The 23054-nt window shown below is 40.2% G+C and overlaps 1 protein-coding gene across 1 annotated transcript in view; it reads right to left on the reverse strand.

The window, feature by feature from the left end:
• EPB41L3 (erythrocyte membrane protein band 4.1 like 3) overlaps nt 1–23054 on the reverse strand; it is a 141509-nt gene that overhangs the window by 117184 nt on the left and 1271 nt on the right. The window lies entirely within an intron of this gene.

Genomic DNA, 23054 nt, shown 5'->3' on the forward strand with positions numbered 1-23054 from the left:
CCTGTAGCCAGCTGGCTGTCAAAGGGTGATGGATTACTTGCTCAACCAAATTACAGGAACAACCAATTTTTAGGTGATTTGTTTGATTTTAAATCCTGATTATGACTCAAAACAACCACCCTTAACATCAGCATGGTACCACCGTAAGAGACTTCATTAGGATTTGTGCTTCCATTAGACAAAAAACCCTCTCCAGTAATGTCTGTGTAAAAGCAGCTGAACTTTGCCAGGACATCTGCTGAACCCAAGATTAAACCCGAGCCTCTATCCAGCCTGACCGACAAAACAGAGTTTCACACAAAGGAATTAGGAAATAGAGAAAAGCCTTCATCTGGGGAATCCATGGAGCTGACCCATGGATACCTTTTCTCCACTTGTATGTAATAATATATTCCTATATACACAGCCAGAGCACACTGTTGGAGAACATGAAATTTTTTTATTAGTTCTTAATGTTTTACTGTCTGTCCGTGCAAAGATAGCCTCACAGATCATATCTCATCAAATGTGTAATGAGCCAAATTATTCTCTACTACTGTAAATCTGTGCAGGTCCATTGATCTCATTACAGGAGAGCAACTTACACTTGCAAAGAGGGTGGGAGACTACTTCTAAACGAGGAAAGAGAACAAAAACCGTAATCATGGGAAGCCTAACTCAGGAACAAAATGCATGCAAATCACTTCCTTTTTTTTCATCTGAACAGATATACTTATAACAAATATTCACAGTAAGGAGTTAAATAGTGTTTAGAACATCTTACTGAGCTTCTGAGACTTTGACGAGACTCTGCAGTGTTTGTAGAGTTGAATAAAGGCAGTTTCCTTCCTCTGCAAAGCCACCAAGGCCTGGGACTCACTTGGCATTCCTAAAGCATTCCTCCCTCCATCCCTTAGCTATAATAGCCAGGGCCACTGACCACCAACTGCTCTATTTACCTTCTCCCTCTGCAGCCACCACGGGTGACATCCACCAAATGCAATGCAGAAACCTGAGCAACACCTCTGCTAATGTAATTGCCAACATGTCTTGTGGATGCACTCTGTGCATGTGTTTTATAAATTTGGGGCAGGTGGAAGGATTCAGGAGGGAATAAGAGATCTAATCTCTCTGCCATACATTGCCTGATATAAACATTTTAAAAAAGAAAGGAAGGAACACTTTAAAAATCAAATATCAGAGGACTTTATGACCTGATGATTTGTTTAGATTTCCTCTTGATATATCATAACATGTCTTGCTACAATATAGGTTAGGTAGGAAAACACATTTCAACATGGAATTATAGAAACTGCTTGTAAGCAAACAAGTAGACACATCAGAAAATTACTTATTTTTGCATCACATATTAATAATTTTCAAGCATAGGAATCTAAAGGCATCATTTTTTACTTAATATAATGAAGAGCTATACCTATGAACTTGATTTATTATTTAGTATACACAGACTTAGTCTTACATTGAAACTTCCAAACCAGCTCAGTAGGAGTTAGTTAATTCTAGTACACAGCATGAAGTTAAAATAAAAAAAGAAAAAATACAAATGGCTTCCACAGGCATAATGCAGTTTATTTGGCAGTAGTAACATCTCACATATAACATTTTAAAAAAATGCTTGTATAGCTGCTTTTGACTTCCCTATTCAGCCCAGAAAAAGACTGAGAAGATGCTGAAGGAAGATAATTAACTAGCAGGAACCCCTTCCAATGGTCCTCCCAGATGGTTGTTATTAGGAGACACAAGCTTGCTCTGCTGGGCAAGAAGCCACAGACATCATGCAGGATCCTATAGATCTCTGGGAATGGGATAGTAGGAAAATAAACAGTACATTTGTGGTTTTTTCTAGTTGTTTTTGGTTTGGTTTATTAATGACTTGTGCTGCTATAGTGTTCTCCCATTGACTACTGCTGCTCTGACCAACAGGCTATGTTGAACTATTACTTTCTGAGAGACCCACAAAAAGAGACAGCTCTGTTTCAAGTACAACCTAACCCAATATTTTCTGAGAAATATACTTCTCACAAATCTCTAGCTAAAAACAAATCATAACAGTAATAATAACACAATAATAATAATAAACAACATCACTGGACTCAAAGCACACGATCCCAGATAGAGAAAACTTACGGAAGAAGCTGCAAACTATGTGCAGAAAAGATCTCTCTCTGGCCTATAAAAGAAAGGATAAAAGATCTCTCTCTCAGTATAAAAGCCCAACCTCCTGCTGTTGGGGCTAAGTATGTTTGGATTTGATTAATAACTGCAAAATGCTTTTCTCTCCTATACAAGAGCCTGTTAATGGTTTATTTCTTTCATTATCAGGAGGAGGTATGTCACTGCATGAAGGAGCAGCAGTTGCATCCCTCCCAAATGCTGCTTTCAAGGCAGAGCTTGCAACTAAGGCATCAGAGACAGAACTGGTTCCTGGGACACAGTAAGGCAAGCAAGAAAAGCCCACAGATGCCCAGCAAGCCTACAATCAGCAGTCACTGCTTTTCTCTTAGTGTCACCACAAAAGGGAGCTTTAAGAAAAATAAAAAGCTTACAAGAGCCATTCATGAATGCGGTACTGGTCTGAAAACTTGACAGCTATTAAAAGTCCTTTTCTGGCTATATTTTGTACAGAAACCAGTGGAAAGGATAACCTAGAGAAATTGTTTGATAAATAAAAAGAAGACTAAAACACAGAAGAGAAGAGGGTTACTCTGTATTTTATCAGCTGTCAACCTGGAAGAAACATCCAAGTGAGATATGAGGCACTGCAGAAAGAGGGAGGGAGGGAAGGAGCTGGACCATGAATACGAGACAGTGACAGTAGGAAAGAGAGTTGAGAGAAGGGTGCACTCCCGCTGGACTGGCAGAGCTCCAAGCTAAAACCCATTATACCAGAATAGGAGAGAATTTATTTAATCTGAAGAGTCAAAATGGTTGTACCCTATCTGCCAGACACATTCTACCACACTGTTACTGTTTTTCCACTCAGTGGTGACAATAAAACCTGGGCCATCTCTGGGCTGCCATTTAACCATACTCAGAAAAAAACATTTCCAGAAACTAACTAGGATAGGAGCAAGCAGCAGCACATCACAGGGAGGTGGAAGGGGAGTAGTGTTTCATCAGCAGTTGTAATATATTTATTCAATACACAAGTAGATCTTTATGTTGCTGGCCAAAATACGATTCTTAGTGCAAAATATAGTACCCCCATCATGGATGAAAGATGCATTTCCCTAATGTTGCATATGCAAAATGAAAATAAAACTAATTAAGCCACTGTACTTCAGTGTATTCATATTCAAAAAATTCAGGGAATTTGACATATTAAAAAAATGATGAGCCAGAAACCTAATGATTCTCTTGTGCCTGGACATAAGAACAAATCTAACTGCATTAAAATGAAATAATTAAAATTTCTTCCAGTAAATGTGAACATTTGGAAAGTACAAATCAGTAGCTAAAATGTTAATCTTATTCTCCCCATGAGACATCACGTACATATCTAAGGTTGGCATCAGACAATTACATTTACTAATATTTTGTAGAGGTTAAAAAGTGAAAGCTGTCTTTGGTGACCACTCTAGACAGCAACAGCAAGCCAAATGGCTCCACTTCTGGGACACTTCCAAGTCAGTTCTCAGCCTATAACCATGAGAAACTGCAAGGTTTTCAGAAGGAAGTTCACTTTTTAAAACTGTATTGCAGCTTAAAAGAGTTGTCCTAGTAAAGGATCCAAACAGAAACAAGCTTTCCTATGCTACTCCTGGGGTCCCAGGCCTTCTGTTTCCATTCCAGTCTCAGTCAGAACGTTTCAGTGGGTCTCTAGCCCTCTGCTTCAGCTTTAGGAGAGCCACAAAAACCAGAGCAGGAGGAGAACTAAAGAGCTGGTAAATGCAAACATAGCATTTAAATTAGAAAAAGTGGGATTCGAGGGAAGAACGGGAACACAAGAAACCATCCAGCCACTTCTGAGACTGTGCCAAGAGCCGCCAGCCTCATCAGCACAGCACCCCACGCAGCTGCCCATGGCTAGCAAAGAGGTGGTAAGAAAAAGGATGAAGTCAGCAGCAAGGTGGGATCCATGTGGCACAGGGCTGAGATGACAAGCAGAGCCCTGCTAGAGCCAGGAGAGTATGGTGAGGCACCTGGGCTTCCTGCAGCATGACAGGAGGGTGTGGAAGGACAGCAAGAGCAGGACATACTGGGGAGGCATCACGCACAACGGTAAGTGGAGGTCAAGAGCAGTTAATCAGGAAGCAGGGGAAAGGTCCATCTATATGCAGTAGGGTGGGAAAAGTGCTTTTGAGCGTTGTAACAAAGCAACAGGTCCGGCAAAAGCACAGCGGGACTTCAAGGGGAAAGCCCATCAAGGAATAACAGGTGCGCTTTGGGGGACAGACTGCATTTGTCAATAAAAGGGTTCCCTTTTTCTGTCTCATTATTTCTTTTATTAATTGTACCATAGGTGGTTCAAGGACTTTCTTTCCTCCTTCTTTGCATCAAGCATTAGGAATTTATAAGAAGTAGTATTTTTCCAAGACAGCTTGGGACATAATCACAGAATGGTTTGGGTTGGAAGGGACTTTAAAGGTCATCTAGTTCCAAACTCACTGCCTTGGGCAGGGACACCTTCCACTAGATCAGGTTGCTCAAAACCCCATTCAACCTGGCCTTGAACACTTCCAGGGATGGGGCATTAATGGCTTCTCTGGGAACCAGTTCAGTGTCTCATCAATTTAACAGTAAAGAATTTCTTCCTAATAATCCAACAAGCAATTATAAATTTGCTTAAATTCAAGCATGTATGAAGGCCTTTTGAGATTGAGACCACTCACAAATCCTGTCTTAAGCAAATGTGGAGTATATGCATGAACACTGCCTAACTTAATTGTATGATAGCCTCTGCATTTTCCTCTTTACTTCCAGACTGTGACCCCTCTATGCATATTCCCTTCTCTCACCTACCTTCTTGTCAGTAGCATTCAAGCAACAGAGTTTTTTTTCTTTTTCCTTTTTTTGAACTGGAAATACTGCAGCAAGGTTTTTTTAATAATATACCGAGTAGTACCAGTGTAATATCAGCAACACTAAATTTTATATGCGAAGCCATCAAATTTGTACTACAACATATGTATAAAATTATCAAACAGGCTGATCTGAGATATCAGAGATTTTTCAAGGAACATTTCCTTTGTAAAACAATAAAAAGATGATTTTCTTTTAATAATAACATGACAGACACTAGGATTGAATACAGGTCAGGAATAAATGAAATAATTCCCCCACACAAGATCACATCATCAGGTGATCTAAACCAGTCGTAGTTTCCTTACACTTTTTTTCCCCACTTTCTTCCAGAAAAAAAGTAACAGTGTATTTCAGAATGAATGTCAAGGTTCTCATTTCCAAAAATCCCAGAAGTGATGGTTTATTTTCTGTTCAAATATTGAAATACAGCAGGTAAAATAAGCCCAATCAGGATGCAAAAAGATAGCACTCCTGTACAGTGCTAGTATTGATTAGCTCCTGGGAGCTCTATAAATACACTTTGGTGACAATACTACCTGAAATATCTCCATTGGAGGCATCATCATTCATCAATACTACATTTTGCCTGCTCTGATTGAGCTATTTTGATGTAATGACAAAATTGTTCTTTAAATATTCAAAACTCTGATTAATGCACTTTTCTGAGAGGCATACCTTTTTTTCATTATTTCTCCTAGTACTGATAACATTTACATTTTCCTTTGGAAGAAAAAGATTTGTCTTCATTGCTTCTTTTTGTATTTTGCTTTATTTTATCTCTTTCAACACTGAGCATAGCAAGAAAGAAATATTTGCATGCTAATGCAAATCAAAGCATGAAAGCAATCAAATCTAACAAAAAGTAAAATCATCTCTTGAATTAATGAAACTCTTTCTCCTCTTACAACATTAATTAAACACTTTCTTTTCCATGCTATTGACTAGTTGTCAGCTTTTCCCTTAACCAGAATTATCAAGAGAAACAAACCCTCAAGAATCCAACATTGTATTTTACATTCAAAACAACAACGAAGTTATAAAACTTTTTTTTGTATGTGGGAACATGTATGTTTTAATTGACAAATTTAGATCACATCCCAGTTTTTCTAGAATCAAAAATTTTTAGGTATGTGTTGCCCCTTTATAACTTCAGAGCAAAGCAGAAATTTGAGAGGAAGGAAAAAAACCTTTACAAATGCTATTGCATATTCCAGTTCAATCTAGTTTTATATTGCTATTTAAACAGCAATGAGATCCAAAATAACTCCAACTAACCTCATGCCTACTTTTGTAAGGAGAATAGCTGCAAGCATGCTTGGGCTTTCAGCACAAGGGACACTTTGCAAGGGCAGGCAGTCTGGCATGGTAAACTAATAAAACCTGCGTTACATGTAACCCACACGCTGCACTGCAGGCAGAGAAGTAACTTTTGGCCATTGCATTACAAAGTATTATGTCAGAAGGCATTCTGCTTGGATTTTGCAACAAAGTAAACCTCAAATTATTTTAATGGTGTGTATTTGGCTTTAATAATGCTATTTAAGATTAGATATTAAGTTGTATAACTTCTATCTTCAGACTAGGCAATTTCATTATTTTCCCCTATAAACAGTGGCTTTAATAACTAAGCTTTTACACTGTTTCCCCCATAATAAATAAATGACGTTAAAAGGCTCTTGTCAGCACTGAAGAGCTGGATCCAGTCCCACAGTGGACATTAAGGACACAGATTAGATCAAGCCAAAAAAACACTTAAAGCAAAGATTTTCCCTATTAGCTGTAGCAATTTTTAAACTGAAATTCAGTAATACGATTTTAATGCCAGGTGAATAAGGTCAGACAAAGAAGAAATTACATCAGGGACAACAGGCAAATTCTTACCAATTTCGTGTCTACAAATTAGAGCAAGCTTTCTTTCAGAAATGTCTCTAGAAGAACCGAAAGCAAATCATCTCATCAAACTCATGAAAACAGAGCTACAATAAAATGATTGCCATTATTTCTTATGGGCACATTAAGAAGGAAGGATAATAGCATCTCTTCCTCAACTAAAAAGACAATTTCATATTAAAAACAACTGTTTAGGCCACAAAACCAATCCTCTCAATCTTAGGACAGCAAAGTTACCTTCCCAATTTCTCTTCCTCCAGTTTAAATGGATGTCCTTTTAGCGCACTTCTGGTTCATAAATATCCAATGTCACATGCTACTGTGGCACAGACCCAACAGGTCATGCAGCTACCAAAGACATCAATCCCCAGCAGAGCAAGAAAGCAGTTCAAGTCAGGTAACCAAAATGAATGCAAAACTGTAGGTGCCAGCTAGGTCCAGCTCCCAAACCAGCAGGCTCAAGTTTGTGAGGGGGAAAGGAATGAAAGTGCAGGAGAGGTGAACACACATCTACTGTGACATGGGTGCTGTGCCCACCACATTGAGGAACACTGACAGCCAGGAGCTGACCACATACCACGGTCTGAAATACTGATCATAGAATGGTTTAGGTTGGGAAAGACCTCCAAGACCATCAAGTCCTACTGTTAACCCAGCACTGCCAAGCCCACTACTACTAAAGCATACCCCTAAGTGCCACATCTACACACCTTGTAAATACCTCTGATCTAAATTAAGGATCTTGCCATCTTATCACTCTTAATCTAGTTAGCTGATGTATTAGTGTACTCTCTCTCAAAATACATGGCCCAACCCATCAATTAGCTGATGCCAACTGCCTGCCCTTTACTATTTACTTCCACAGTGCACTATTTGCTACCTCTACTATAACAGAGAACAGGTAGATGATAAAGTATTTTATACCTTAATTTTATTTGGAGATACAGAGTTCAAAATAGTCAAGTCTTCTTAATACTCAATTTCTTTCCCCCCTTAACCCTCCCCATTTTACTTATAGCTTTCTTTTTCTTTCAGGTTAAATAGGTTAGGAGTAATTACATCATCTTCATGACCTGCACTACTTGAAACCATTAATTATTTCTGCTCTTTTCCACTCCCTGTCTCTATTTTAGTACATTCCTCCTTTAACACAGCAACAGGAACGATCAGAAAGCTTCAATCCCAATTTTCATGTACCAGAACCATGGTTCCAACCTTATGTTCTCAAGACTTTGATTTCCTCTTCAATTGCTGTTATAAACTCTGCAACAGCTCTTCCAAGTACAGCAAAGCAATTTTCTTCTACATTATCCTCCATTTTGCCATTTTGAGGTTCAGAGACTATTTGACGTTTGCTTTGTCCCTTTAGACTCTTCTGTGCTCAGAGGGAGCTGCTGGATGCAGCAGCACACGGTACTTACAAGCTTCCCCTAGTGCTGCCACCCTCTTTCCTGCAGTTCAGCATCATGACCAAATCCAGCCTTTTTGAGGTTTTTCTCTCCTTCATTGAGTTTTACCATTTATTATCTTGGACCCAGCCAGGAAGAACTGGTGCAGTTGTGCCATGAGGCCATGCTGGGGGACAGGGACAACTATTTTGGGACCCTCCCTCCCCTGCCAGCACCAAACCATTTCTCTTGGCTGTAAGACACCACCAGCATGATCACCAGCAGTGCTGGACATGGCAAGCATAGGTTCAAAGCTCATCTCTCACAGATTCAAAGCAACAACATACATGAGGAGTCCCATCCTGTTACCTGGGGGGGACAAAAAAAGCCACCTGTTAAGGCTTTTGTGGTCAATTTTAGCCTCAGCTAGAAGTGCAGTGTAGGTTACCATGCAAAGGGGATTTGTATATAGTGCAGTGTTTGAGTTGATGACTCTGGATTATCAGGTACCAGAAAAGAAAAATAATGCCTTGCCTTTTTGATCTGCAGTTTTACAAATACATCTTAAGGTGCTGCGGCAGTTTAGATTCAGATCAAATTTAATTTTGTTGGAAGAGACAAAAGGGTTTTTAGGATTTATAGGAAACAGATATATCCAGATTTTTTTTTTTAGAAATTGAAGTATAACCACTGCTTCTAAGTGGGTAACTAATAAAAACAAACAACACAAAATATTTAGTGATCTACTGTACCACTGTAAGACTCAGAAGCCTCAAGTAACACAAAACATGCTTGCTTTCATTGTCCACTCTAGGAGAAATGTGAAATTAAGTAACATAAAAAAAGTAAACTGGATTTAGCAATGTGTTATTTTAAATTTTTTAAAAATTCAACAGATAAAGAAACGTTTGTTGTTTTTTTTTCCTACAGAAGACAGTATTTAATAGTAAAAGAAGTCCAGGTGTCCATCTGATGCTATCATCTCTTGTGGGGTTGAGAGACCAAACTTACAGCTATATGGGACTGAAGATGAGAGGTTGCCAACTACATCAGTGTCTCAAAAGCAATAACAACGACAACAAAAAGTTACGAAGTGTTAAGAAAGCGTGTATACTTGTACGTACTTAAGCACCCCCACTGAACCACCAGCTACCTTCCTCAGCCAAGTGAAACAAGCACAGCCCAACACTGGGAGGCTGTGGGGCCATCCATTCCCAGGGCTTGGCAGTGGTACCCTGTGCCCAGGAGGATTTCACCACTCATTTCCCTGGCTCCCCTCTTCAGCCATCATTCCTGACCCTTTTCCCCACACTGCAGACGTGAGCAGCCTGGCACCCCACCACAAGAGCTCCCTGTTTTCACGTGGCCGAGGTAGCCATCTCACCACTCCCTCCTGGCACCAGATGTTTCCCATTAACTTTGTCTGCACTCAGCTCGCAAGTGTCAATTGGAAATCCCAGACCCCAAATATTTTACAGATGAAGCAACAACAGACTCTTTGCCAATGACTCAGACCTGGATCCCAGCCCCTGCTCCACACTGCTCCAGAAACTGGTGGAAAATAAGCCAAGAGCTGTCTTGGGATTTGGTGGGGGGGATCTCCTCTATCTCACAAGGGCAAGCAGCTCTGCAGCTCTCTGAGTCCCAGCCCTCAGTGTAAGCAACCATGGGGTCAAGTCACACAACCTCACCATGCCTTTGGGTTGTGGCAAAGGTCTGCAACATCCCCGTGCAGGCAAGGAGGGCTAAGACGTGAGTGGCTCCTGCGTGCCTGGTAGCTCAGGCAGCAGCCACACTCAGCCCAGGCATGGTGCCTACCTGCTCTTCCCTTATTGGTCTCAAAATGCTGCAAGGTGCCAGATTGCTCAGGGTAAAAGCTTGGTTAAGTGGCCTCCAAAATCTCCCTTTACCCAGAGGAAAAAACACAACTGGACAAAACCCCACTGTACTAATAATTAAACAGCTCTCAGACATCCCAGGTTTTCCTCTCTGCAGGTCTGCTGTTGTGCCCTCCCGACTAAATATTTTGAGTCTCTGCTTCTTCAGTTTGGAGTGTAGAAGGTAAATCTGTATTCAGTTTTAAGACTTCTATTTAAACTTTCTCAGTCTGTTTGGGTTAAAAAATAATGAAAGAAAAAAATTGCTTGGATAAATTCACACACATGAAAAAAAACATTTTTCTTCTTGATGCTTCTTGTCCTGTTGCACAGCACCATTATCATCAGGGGACTGGAGACATGACATATTAACTACCAGATACTTTTCTATTTTAGTTTAAAATAGTTCAAAATGTGATATCCTTTTTAATTAAAAAAAAAATAAATAAATAGCCTTTGCCAGAGGGTTAAATACTACAGAAGCTGAAAGACTAAGAAAACAGTAAAAATAAAGGATGGAATCCCATATGCTTCTTTAGAGAAGCATTGCATATTGGAAACTATTCTGTTGACTGGATATTAATACCCAATACCCATTTCAAAATCCATTACTTCTTAAAAGACCTCCACAATTAGTTTTCTAATTTTGATTTTATAGAACAGGCTGGTTTCCAACATGCCACATCAAATACTGTGAGATTATATATAGGAACTAACCACAAAATATTTCAGGATCACATCACTGCCAGGCTGGTTTAATTTCTTTTTATCTCTGTGCTATTTCATAAAAGTATTATTTTAGCTTCAAGTGAATATGGAAGACAGATGAAGTATTTCAGGTTGCCATTCCCATACTGACTGTATCGAGAAACATCTCATTCTAGATACTCATCAGAGAAAGTGATGCCTAAAGCAATTCCTCCTCTATGTCCTTTATGCATGCTGCAAGGGCATTCAAGAAAAGGAACTCGAGTCTAATCTTTCATTTAAACACTAGATGGAGCCCACTTCCCAAGACTGAAAAGTTAAAGCTTTCCTTGCAGCAAACTCTTACAGCCTATTGCAATATCTGGTCATGCATAAACATGACAAGACTCAAACAGCTGCAGTGACTGTCCTTAATGCAAAAAGATATACTGGTCAGCAATTATATCTCTGCATAAAAGGACAGCCTTTAGTACTACACAACTGCAAAAGAATTTATATTCCTCTACAGATACATAAGTTTGGTGTAAAATACCCACAATACTTGGGATAAACTAGGCATATATGGATTTTTGTAATACCATATGATAAGCATACTGCTGGGTTGAGAACTATGACTGAGTCTGACATCTCTTCATTTTGACAATAAACTCTATTGATTCCAACTATGATCATTTTGTACATATAAATTTATATTAAATAGGAATAATCCTCTTTCAGTGGTTGGCTTGAATTAGTTCCAGCATGAAAGCTCATTTATGACATTTGATAAAATGCCACTTCTCTCCAACGAAACATACCACACGTTCAACTAGAGATAAGTGAGCTTTGGTGTTAAAAATAGGATGCCACAATACCAAACCTCAGTACAAGCATTCTGGTGAGAAAGAAAAAAAAAAATAGAGCCAAGTTGCCAAGATCCAAATTGAGCAGCCTCATGGCTACTGGATAAATCCATTTATCTTAGGCCCCACCACAAACAACTGCCACTCCTGCAGTATTTTTGCTACATTCTGGACTGTCCTCACAATGCACAGGGCAGGCAGAAATTGCAGGCTGACAACCCTTGGCCCTTCCTTAGCTTGTCTAAGGACATGCTCACAGGAACAGCTAAGAGCCGAGCAGACAAGAAAGTTGTGCAAAGCCTCAGATGCGATTCCCAGCAATGCAATTCTGCTGACAGCAGAGCTATTGCTGATTGCTTTAACCTTTGCTCAGTCCGGGCCACTGCCTTCACCTCACTCTTTTCCTAACAAACCTATGGTAATAGCTTCATCAAGGTTAAGATAAGCACAAAGGCAGTCAGCTTTACTACAGAAATCTACCTTCTGCTCACAGTGATCCATCCTGCTAAAACAAAATTAACCCACCTTGCATTAGGGCACATTCTAAATTGGCTGGGAAGAAAGACAAAGGAAGTTATTACCTAATGGCTATTTTCAGAAGGAAAAGCACAGTGTCTAGGATGATCAGCGCAAGTTTTCCTAAAAGGCCCTACTCACTCCTTAATTCCGCGAAAGACCTACACAGCACATTTTCTTGGTCCCACATCCTTGTGGATGAAAGATGGTCCTTGGAGTCTTGCAGATTACTGCTGTAATGCTCTGAAACCAAGCAAAGCTCTTCAAATGTGAGACCTGCTGCTAAGAGATTGTGGCTTGTAGTCACCATCACGCTGACAAGCAACCGCTTGACCCCACTGAAGAGCACGCACAGGACGATGATCACATCTGTTTGTCAGAGCTAGAGCAAACATACTGCAGCCATAAAAGCAATGTGCTTTCCAGCTGTAGCAAGCACACAGCCAGCTCAAACGTTAATACTTCTATCTCTGAATATCGTGGTTCAATCCTGTTACATTATGTTTGCTTTCCAATATATTTAAACTGAACACGCATCTGCTCCCAGATGGGAAGACTGATTTGTGTCATGGGGTTTTTTATTGGTTCGTTTTAGTTTTGGTTTTTTTTAACGGGTGGGTATAGCAAACATCTAACATTTCTTTTACAAGTAAATCTGAAAATAATTAGCATTTGTTTGATACTTAACCTAAAACTCTCTGGGAGAACACACCCATGTACTTCCAAAAGCTTTCAGTTCAATAAAACAGGGACTTTATTAGCAGGAAGAGTATCTGACCAACCACACAAATTAAGTGTCAGCAAAAGGAGGAGACAATTGAAGTACCAGCCACAGTTGCAGGTTTGACTAAATAGTAATGTTTAACTACTTCCTTATCACAATCTTCCTGTACAACTATAATTTAGGAACCTTTGCCACTGTAATTTTCTCTGCTTCATTTTCTTTACAGCTATGCTTTAACATGTCAAAGGAAATACTTGTTCATCAGCACTATTACCCATGCAACAGTGGAAGAAAACCATCTGTGGGAAAAACACAGAAAAGAACAAATACAAAGGCTTTGCACATGTATAAAAGAAATCAAAAGAAAAGGCAAATTACCCAGTGAAGTATCTGATGATGAAGAAAAAGTGGACACAAAGTTACAACAGTTACACCAACATAACTCTGGAGACAGACACTGCACAGACATCCTGAGCGGAGTGGTTACAGACAAGGTAAAGCTAAGGCTAAAATCTAAAGCTTTCAGTTTCCCACAGCAATAATTCTGATGGCTTTCAGACTCTGAATACGGAAGGGACAAGACTGTGTCCTTGCTGGGACCTCACCCAGCCCATCACAGCTGGAGCGTGACCGCCAAGGATGGGTGTAAGCAGACAGAACACCAGTAGAAAAAGGGTAAAAATAAGCAAAAACCTTTTAAATCCCCTTTGGAGTTACTAACTATTGCTTTCCATATTGACCTGTATTGCCTCCAAACACAAAGAAGGAAAGTCAATCTGTAAATTAAACTGATGCCCTTCCAGGAGAAACAAAAATCAAGCATAAAACCAAACCCAGAAATACAATGGAAAAACTGAGATTGGGTTAAATACTCAAATTCATTTGCACATTCACAAGGCATACACTACTAACAGTGAATTTTGTACATTTTCTGTTTGTTTTCAAGTGGTTGCTGGACTCCAGTGTTGAAGGCCATCTTCCTGAAAACACAGAGGAAAACACACTTGTAGGGTTGTCTAAACCATTAGCAGTGCTTTGGTCCTCCAAAGGTGCTATGATCATCTGACTCATCCACACTCCTCTTTACAGGCTCACCTATTTCATCCTGCAAGGCTGTCTCAGTACCTGGACCACTTCTCTCTTCTTCCCTCTACAGGAGCTCTGTTTGGCTTCATATCACCATGGATAAGCACTACCTCACACTGGGGAGCTGACTCACTTTCAGTCCACTCAACCACAGATTTTAATCTGCCTTCTCTTTGCACTCCTACACGATTTTTGATGGACTGGAAATAGCCATAGATCAAGCTTAAAAAAAAAAAAAAAAAGCAACCTAAACAAAAAGTCCCCCAAAGACTAGAAGCTTTCTGAAGGAAGAATCTACTTGTCCTGAAGACTGCTCCCACAAGGTGAGCAGTGTTAAACAATATAAACAAAACTCAACTGATTATTTCCAAAATTTTGGAAACTAGCTATATACCTAGCATTGACATAAAACAAATAGCATACAGCAAGTGTCGGGTTTTAATTGCTTTGTGCAATTAAAACCACTCCAGATAGCACTCCAGAATGAGCTTGGACAGATGCTGCATTCCTCCTTGTCTTACAGCAGCCACCACAAGCCTTGCTGTTATCACAACACCCTACATGACCCTGCCACTTTACCCTTCCTTTATTGCTTTATTCTTTTTCCCAGCAGAAAAGTCCTTCTAAATTCAAGTGGTTTTTAATGGATTACAAGATAATTCAGGCTAGGAGGGACATCAAGAGGCGTCTGATCTAGGCTTCCGCTCCAAGTAGGGCCAGCTATGAGATCCAACTGGTTGCTCAGAGCTTTGTCCAGTCAGGTCCTGAAAACTCCCAAGGATGGAGACTGCGCAGCCTCCCTGGGCAACCCGTGCCCCTAGCCAGCTGTCTGTCCTTCAGGTGAACACATTTCTCCTTGTAACCGGAGTGAATTTCTCTCACTTCAACTGGTGTCCACTGTCTGTTGGCCTTCCACCACTGGGAAGAAACTGGAATGACATAACTCTTCTAGTGAAAAAAAAGGAAATAATTCCTTATACTTTTAGCTCTGCTATTTATCTGTTTATGCAAAGTACACTTTGCTCTTCGATTTAGATTGCTATTTCAAATTTTAACTTTGCTAGCAGCATTTGCCAAAAATTCAAATATAACCAAATCAGAGTGAAAGCAAAAAACAAATCTAAGAATAAAACTTGGGTGGAAATGCTTGCCCATGTGATCACATCGAACTTCCCCCTGATGTGCCATGGTGACAGCAGCACTTCAGCACTCATTGCTGCATTTCTAGATATCAAAGCAGCATCTCTTTATATAGGTGCAACACAAGAGCCAATTATTCATGTAGATTACAAAATAGGCCAGAAAAGCAAGATACATGCTGAAGCAAAGCCATGAGGAATGCAATCTTCTAGTTTTCAGACTCAAAGAGTTTTGAGTAGTGTGTCCATCACAGTAAATATGCATTACTTCCTGGGCCCAGAAGCTATTGCTCTCTCAGGCTGATCAAGGCTTCTTAGCACATCAAAGGATGGCAATCTGAAGCAGCGGTACACTTACAGACCCTTCTGCTTCTCAGTCACCAAATTACTATGTACCAGTCAAGCAGAAGGCTTCTTAACTGCACTTCTAAGCCATGCAACTGAGAAATAAAAGACATAAACTGGAACTAAGAGAGGAGGTAAATGCAGCAGTGCAACAAATGTTCTGAAAGGTCATATGAAATGTGATTAGCGCCATTATCCTCCAGGACTCTGAAAATTGCCCTGAGACAACAGCTTTCCAGCACAAGCTATGGATCAATAAAAAGGATTAAGCAATAATACTTCAGAAATGCTCAAAAGTAAAATATCAGGCTTTATCTCAAATTATCTCTCAAGCTGTGCCTGAGAAGTTGAAAAGTCATCTTATACTCCCAGGTTCTCTGCATCAGTGCAAGAATGCAGGTGACGCAGACTGTGCACACTCGAGAGACAGAAAAGGAAGGAGAAGGAGAGCCAATGCCAACCCCCACCCCCAAGGGGTGTGCCCCAGCTAAACCCAGCTGCAATCTGTCAGCAAGTGGCCAGTGCCAGCCCTACGCTCACTCCCACACCTCACCCAGGAATGGGCCATCGCCACACCAAGAACACTCACATTTTCCTGGAACACGACAAGCAGCCAACTCCATGCTCAAATCATATTTTCCTTCTCCCTCAAAACTTAAGCCTGTGCATAAGTGAGGTAGTCACAACACAAGTGAGAGGTGAAGCAAGTTGTTTTCCTTAATTGAGCCTATTAGTAGTAACGAGTCACTCCTGCTAGGTCTAAATAGCTCAGAGATAAATCCCAAGGCTGCTAAGCTGCCAACCACCTCCTATCAGTGCTCAGAGGCAGCTTTACTCCTACAGACAAAGCTCAGTAAATACTACCACCTCCAACCATGCTTGCTTCTAGGGCAGATCTCCAGGCTGATATGCTCAAACCAAATGTTTTCCCTGCAGCTGTCCAGTCATCTTTACTGAAACACCAAAGTGCCAAAACCTCATCCTCAGGTAGCAACAGCAGGTACCCCCAGATGGATATTCTGCAGGTCAGCCATCTGCACATGAGAAAAGCGTATGACTCTGACAGAGCTTGGTGCTTTCTTTATTTTATTCTGAAAAAAGAGACCTCACCAGAAACTACTTGGAATGGAAGACCTTTTCATGGAAAAATCTGATACAATATTTAATGCAAACACACCATCAACACTTCAGGTCTTAAAGTTCACACCACAGGCGACACCAGTATTAGGAACAGTAAGAAGAACGACATAGTGCTTTTCTAAAAAGTCATCCAATGAATTAATCATTTTCTGTCTTAACTACTTGCAAAACAACTGAATAAGCCAGAAAAGAAAAATTAAAATGTTCTAAGCCGTTGCTTCACAGTGTGTCTTACGGAAAAGTAATTTAAAAATTATTACAAAGGCAATAACACTCAATTTCATAAAATGACAGTATTTCAAATTAATCCAGTGCATGTTAATTCCTTCACCTTTGCCAATGATTAAGCAGAATAAGAAAAAAAAAACACTCCATCAAAAATAAGTTGAAATTCAGTAAGCTTTGCCTGTTGCTTTGACAAAACCAGCACTGCAAGAACAGCCTTAGCTTTCATCAAACCTAACTTCCAATACATGACATTCTTCCTCTCTCTCCCAAGCAGACAGAAATAAGTAAAATTCATTTTTCAGACTCACCAAAATTATCCATATTCCAGGAGGCAGCCATTCATCCAGTTTGTGAAGTTCATGGTTGCAGCACGGTCATAGCAATCAGCGGGAAAATGAAGGGAAAAAGAAGAAAAAAAACCCTTTTGAGATTCAATGAACAACACAAACCTACTGCTTTCTGTACAGTCTGCATTACAGAACAGTTTCAGATAAGTCATTAAATGGCATGAACATAAACCCACACCCTGAACTTACTCTAAAAAGAAATAAACACAACTGCAATGCCATATTAATAAAAGAATAATAATTACAGTCTAATAAAGATCTGTCAAGGCTGACCTCATAAAGAATACTTTTTTAAGGGGGGGGAAAAGGTATTTTTAAGAAAAATAAAACCTTCTATTGTACCTCCCCCATCAGGCTATGACCTGTGGGCAACATCACATACAGAAAAGGTATGTTATTTTCTCATACTGCTGACATTTCTAAATCCTTGCTGAAGAGATGTAACATTTGGCAAGGAAGTGAGGCAAAACCGCCACAGGCCACAGCAACTGCTCATTTTCAGAATCCTCAGTCAAGGATGGGGGACCAATAATTTATTCTTTGCAATTAAGGGGGCCTGCAGCCTACCCCACAGCTGAGTATCAATGCACTGTTACACATCTGCAAACTGTCAAGAACACCCAAGCTGAAATAACTTTTTTTTTTTAATGTGGACCTTGAACAGTGTCTGAGTGACCAAACACAGAGTGTGTCACTTCTCTCCTACTAATAAAAACCCAAGAAAGAATTTTACAGCTTTCCCAGGCTCAGCATTGATTTCTTTTGGCAACTGCTCCTAAACACTCGACCAATTTAGCATTTGGGTTTTTTGCTTTTCTGTTTGGTTAGTTTTTTCCATTATTATTCCTTTGAAGAGGAAACACTTCAAAGACATCAGTATGAAATGCCAATTGCTATGGGTTAGCCTAAACAAACTCCGTGTGTGTATGTAAGGGCAGGGAAAGGCGTGCTCTTCTTTTGACCAGAGAAACCAATTGCCTGTGCTAGTTCAGGGTATGCGCAAGGTCCAAAGCATAGAGACAGCAGGCAAGGAGAGTGCCAAAGCCTGCAGTGGAAGGAAAGGAGGCAATGAAGAAAATGCTACCATCTTCTCCCAGCAGCTTTATGACCATCAGATTGATCATCACACCAAGGCTGATGAGATGACAAAAAGCCAAAGGTCATTGCAGAGTCCCTTGCAACAGAGCAGGATATCTTCTCAGTTCACATTTCAACCATCCAAATTGTCCAAACCAGCTGTTCTCAGGAACAGATATCCTCACAACTCAATGCTCTTCTGCTTCGTACCAGAAAAGGGCTGAAAGCCAGAGCAGCATTTTGGCCTCCAAAAATCCCAAGGCAGCTTAAAAGGGCAGTGAGCCACCAGTACAGCCCCTGATGTAGTTTCTACTTGATCCCTGCAGAAACCATGTCATATGAAGACAAATTTATATGTTGGTGTCAAAAAATAAAACCGAACTGGCACAATCAACTCATTTGCAGCCCCCCACCGATGAATAACAACTGATGAGTTACCTCCTCCTCTGCCTCCATGGCCCATTAATAAGACAGCACGAAAGACTGCAGAAGAAGGATGGGGATTGCTCATTTATTTACCACTTTGCTAGCAAACAACTTTTTTTTTGTTGCTATTTTTGTATGACTGCTTTTACAGTAGGAGCCTTTCCAACACCTTCATATGAAGAATATTGGAGAGGAAAGGGAAAAGAGATTGCAAAGGATTTGCCTTCATTTCTGATTTCTCTTGTCAGTCTTGTGAACCACAGTCCTTCCCCAGAGCACCAACCATGCACCACTACTGTCAGCGTGACTGTAGTGACGGATTGCCCGCAAGATATTACCTGTCTTTTACCTCTGCAAGGGAAGCTGAGATTACTGGGAGGACATTTTCACTGGAGCAGATGTGACTCCAAGATACTCCCAAGGATTGCAAAGGCCACTGAGTGACCTGCATAAACACAGAAACTGAGATTTTGATGGTGGTATGAGGCAAGCTTAATATTAACAAATTTATCAGGAGGGGGTCACAGGAAAGCAGATGCTGAGTAGGGGGGAATGGCGGGAAACATGGTGTGCCAAAAGATGAGAAAGGAACAAATCAAAAATGTATGGATGACTCAGAGCTGGCAGAATTTGAGCAGAAGAGCTGCTGAACTAGTTTATTTAGAATGGGGAGGAGACAGGAGAGAAGCATTTCCATTGACAATACCACATATACATTTCTCAGCGAGGAGAAGGTGTGATTGTTGAAATTTGACACATTATCAGCTCAGAAGGTTTGTGAGGGAAAAAAAAGTCATGATATGCCATGATGGGATGGACAAACAGATGAGATTTAAATTGCCTTGAGCATTGCAGCACAATCCACTGCCTACACTACCTGCCAGTTGCTTGGGTCAGGGTGCAAAGAGATACATAAGAGCAAGACCGCAGAGGCATTTTGCGTTCCCCCTGTTCCTCTTCACATTCTATTTTTGCATGACACTTTTTATGAAACTGAAAACATTGGTTCAGCTTCAGGCAGCAATTTTAGGGTCAATTGCTTCTTCACCAGACACTGAAATCACAATTTGTCAAGCATCAAATTAACTGTGAACATTTTAGGGGACAGTGAACTTGAGTTATGTATTATTACTGGGTCCCCCTCCTCAAAAGCCTATCTGCAATCTCTCTTGATATGGCAGGTACTTTTTTTTCTTTTGCTAGAATCACACTTTAAGATGAACTCCGCAATTGCACTACTTGCTTTTTGCTCCATCAACTCATTCCTGACTGTTATGCACTCTCCAGAGTCCAGATCTCAAGTGGTGGAATACGCTTTCAAAACCACGCAAAGCATTTTATCCATTTATCACAAAAGTATATCAATATAGGTTTTCCAGCTGAAAGCATTTGAAAGTTTCCTCAAAACTTTTATAGTTCAGCTTGGGCCTGTTCCTAATCCACAGACAGGGTAAAAGACTCATCTGGCACCAGCACACCATGAAATAAATAAGCAATAAAGCAGTAATGAGGTTAGCTGTCCAACAAAACACCAAAACCCACGGCTACGCATCTTTCCCTAATACTGTCAGTACAACGCAGAACAGCTACAGGCCTTGGTGCTGCAACTGATTTCACTCTGGATCCAGCTGAATCAAACTGGTATTTAAACGGCATTCCAGCCAATGCTCCAGTGGTCTAGGAGAGATGGAAACTACTGGAAATTGGAAAGACATTGTTGGGAATGATGTCAGATTTTATGCCACCTCTAGTAGCAATTCTAGGTGAGAATCAAACTTGTATATTTTTACTCTTTACTCTGTTTACTCTTAACACTCGTTAAAAAGTGAATACAAAAAACGTGCTCTTTAAAATGGAAAAAACTGTCCAGGAACATTCTCCAAATCTGTGCATCTTCAGTTAATCTAAATGAGAAGGGATATTTTGTATCAAGATGGGATGCTCATAAAACTTTTGGAAATATGGTAGTTAATATGAAAAATTATGAAATAAGCTGTGAAGATTTTCCATTTAAGCAATGCATAACGTAAAGATGAGTTTGGTTTGTTCAGCCTCCATTTCAGGTCTACAGTCCTACCTCCACAGCCTGCTATCTGACATTGAAGCACCTGTGAAAGCTTACCACATCACAAGCAATGAGCTATACAGCTGAAAATTCCCGGTTGCCTTCAGTAAAGCAAAGGGAACATTAATCAACAGCAGTACCAAAATCTCCCCTTTAGCACTTGGGTTTTATATTTCAGGGATACCTGAGTGTCACCGAACACAAGCTGTGGTAAGCCCTCAGAAGGTGAGGAACTTCAGGTCTTAGCAACATTTCGTAGGTTCATCCAAGAACATCTATGAAAAAGCCATACACCTGTATGTGAATAAATATACACATAAACAGAGTATATGTATGTAAACACATACAAGTGCATACATACATATATATATAAATCAACTATAATTAATATAAAGAGGCTCATCACCCAGCAGGTGGCACTCATAACCTGAGCTCCTGAGGCTGGAGTGTGGTGGGAGGCTGGGAGCAGGCACTGCTCAACAGGAGGCACCACCGTTATGGGAGGTAAAGACACCACGGGCAGGAAAGCATTCATCACTCTTTTGCAATACCTGATGTGTCAAGTCCAGCATCTGGGCCAAAATCCCATTCAGCTTACTGGCCAGGCATCCCCTCCATTAATTCCCTCAACAGCTGTAAAACTCCCCCTTCACTGCTGCTAATTCTCAAGAGCTCTTGCAGCCTTTCCAAAGGAGCAGTATTTTGTGGACTGAAGGGTCATGGAACATTTTTGATGTAGAAGCATCACATTATGATGTCAAGAACAATACAATTAAATGTAAATCTTCCTTCAGACTTCATCACTTCTTTTCTCCATTTAACACACCCAACTAGCTTTCAATTAGTCCCACTAATAATTTGGGCTTTTGAAGATCTCATGAATGAGCAAATCAGAACTGGCAGAGGAAATGCTGTTTTCCTTTGATTAAAATTAAAGTCTTGTTTTCTCCCATGACTTAAGCGTCACTATCATATGTACATTCTTAATACACCTCCTTCTTCAGCTGAGTGGTGCTTCAAACTTCAGCTGAGTGGGTTTGTTTTTAAAAAAAATATTTTCTTTTCAAATTCAATATTCCACCCATTTCCCTCCCCTCTTAAAAAAAATAAATAAATAAACAAATCAATTTAGAAGCATCAATTTGAAGGCATCGGCTCTGTGTGGAGCAATGCTGTTCCCTGTAAGAGAATGCTTCGTGTCAGATTGAAAGATACCTTTCCAAGGTCATTTCATGTTCCAATGGGTTTGTTATGAAGTTGTGGAATGGCAGATAAGGTTGCGTGAGATAGTAAAGTGCCTTCCTAAGCTAGTTCTGGGCAGTAATGTGCAACCAATATTTGAGCAAGGGACTTCTATAACATTTACCTCTGAAATAAATGTCATATGCTGAAATAAATGGTGCTGCAGGAAGGACAGGAATAGTACTGAGATACTGATAATCTGTTTCCCAATTAAAAAAAAAAAAAAAAACAAAGAAAAGGCCATTTTCTTGACAGATTGCACTAATTGCAAATGTTTATGGCACTTGGCAACAATTGGATGCTTCTAGGAACGTGTGGGGGCATCTCTTCAGCAAGTTAAAATACTCAACCCTGTGTCATAAGAAGAATCTGATATTAAAAACTGTTTGATTCAGAATCAATAGTGATGCCTCCAAGTTACAAGAACAAGGATATTACAGCAGTTCCCTATTAGGTACCAAAAGTAATAATTTGCAAGGTTAAAAGGGGAAAAAAAAAGGCACATATCTAAGAATGTTTCTTGGAAAGTCCTGTAGTTACACATGAGGGAAATGATGATCCAGTATTTTTAGACTGCTTCTAACAGAACCCAAAAATGGAGAAAACTATATAACAGTATCCTCTTAGCAAGCTTTTAATACTGCCTGAGCCTATCCCAAACTCTGAAAGAAGGTAAGCATCTGGCAGCACACTGAATTGCGTGCCACCATTTCAGCCATCACACCAGGGACTAAATCCTTCCCGGGAAAGAAGAGAGAAACAAGCAAGCAAACTCCAGAGAGACAGAGAGAAGGGGGGAAAAAAATCCTCCTCACAAATGGTTAGCTACATCTTAATGAGGTTTAAAGCTTGACGAAGGATCACCCATTTGGAATACAAAAATGTAAGCATTTAGCATCGGAACAGCCCTAGCAAAGGGATAGTGGGGGGGGTGTGTTTTTTCAAGTCCCAAATGAGCATCTTGTGGGTCTAACAGTCTGTCCGGAAAA

This window comes from Manacus vitellinus, unplaced genomic scaffold, assembly GCF_001715985.3.
Source record: "Manacus vitellinus isolate BGI_N305 unplaced genomic scaffold, ASM171598v3 scaffold_1_pilon, whole genome shotgun sequence".
NCBI lineage: Eukaryota > Metazoa > Chordata > Aves > Passeriformes > Pipridae > Manacus > Manacus vitellinus.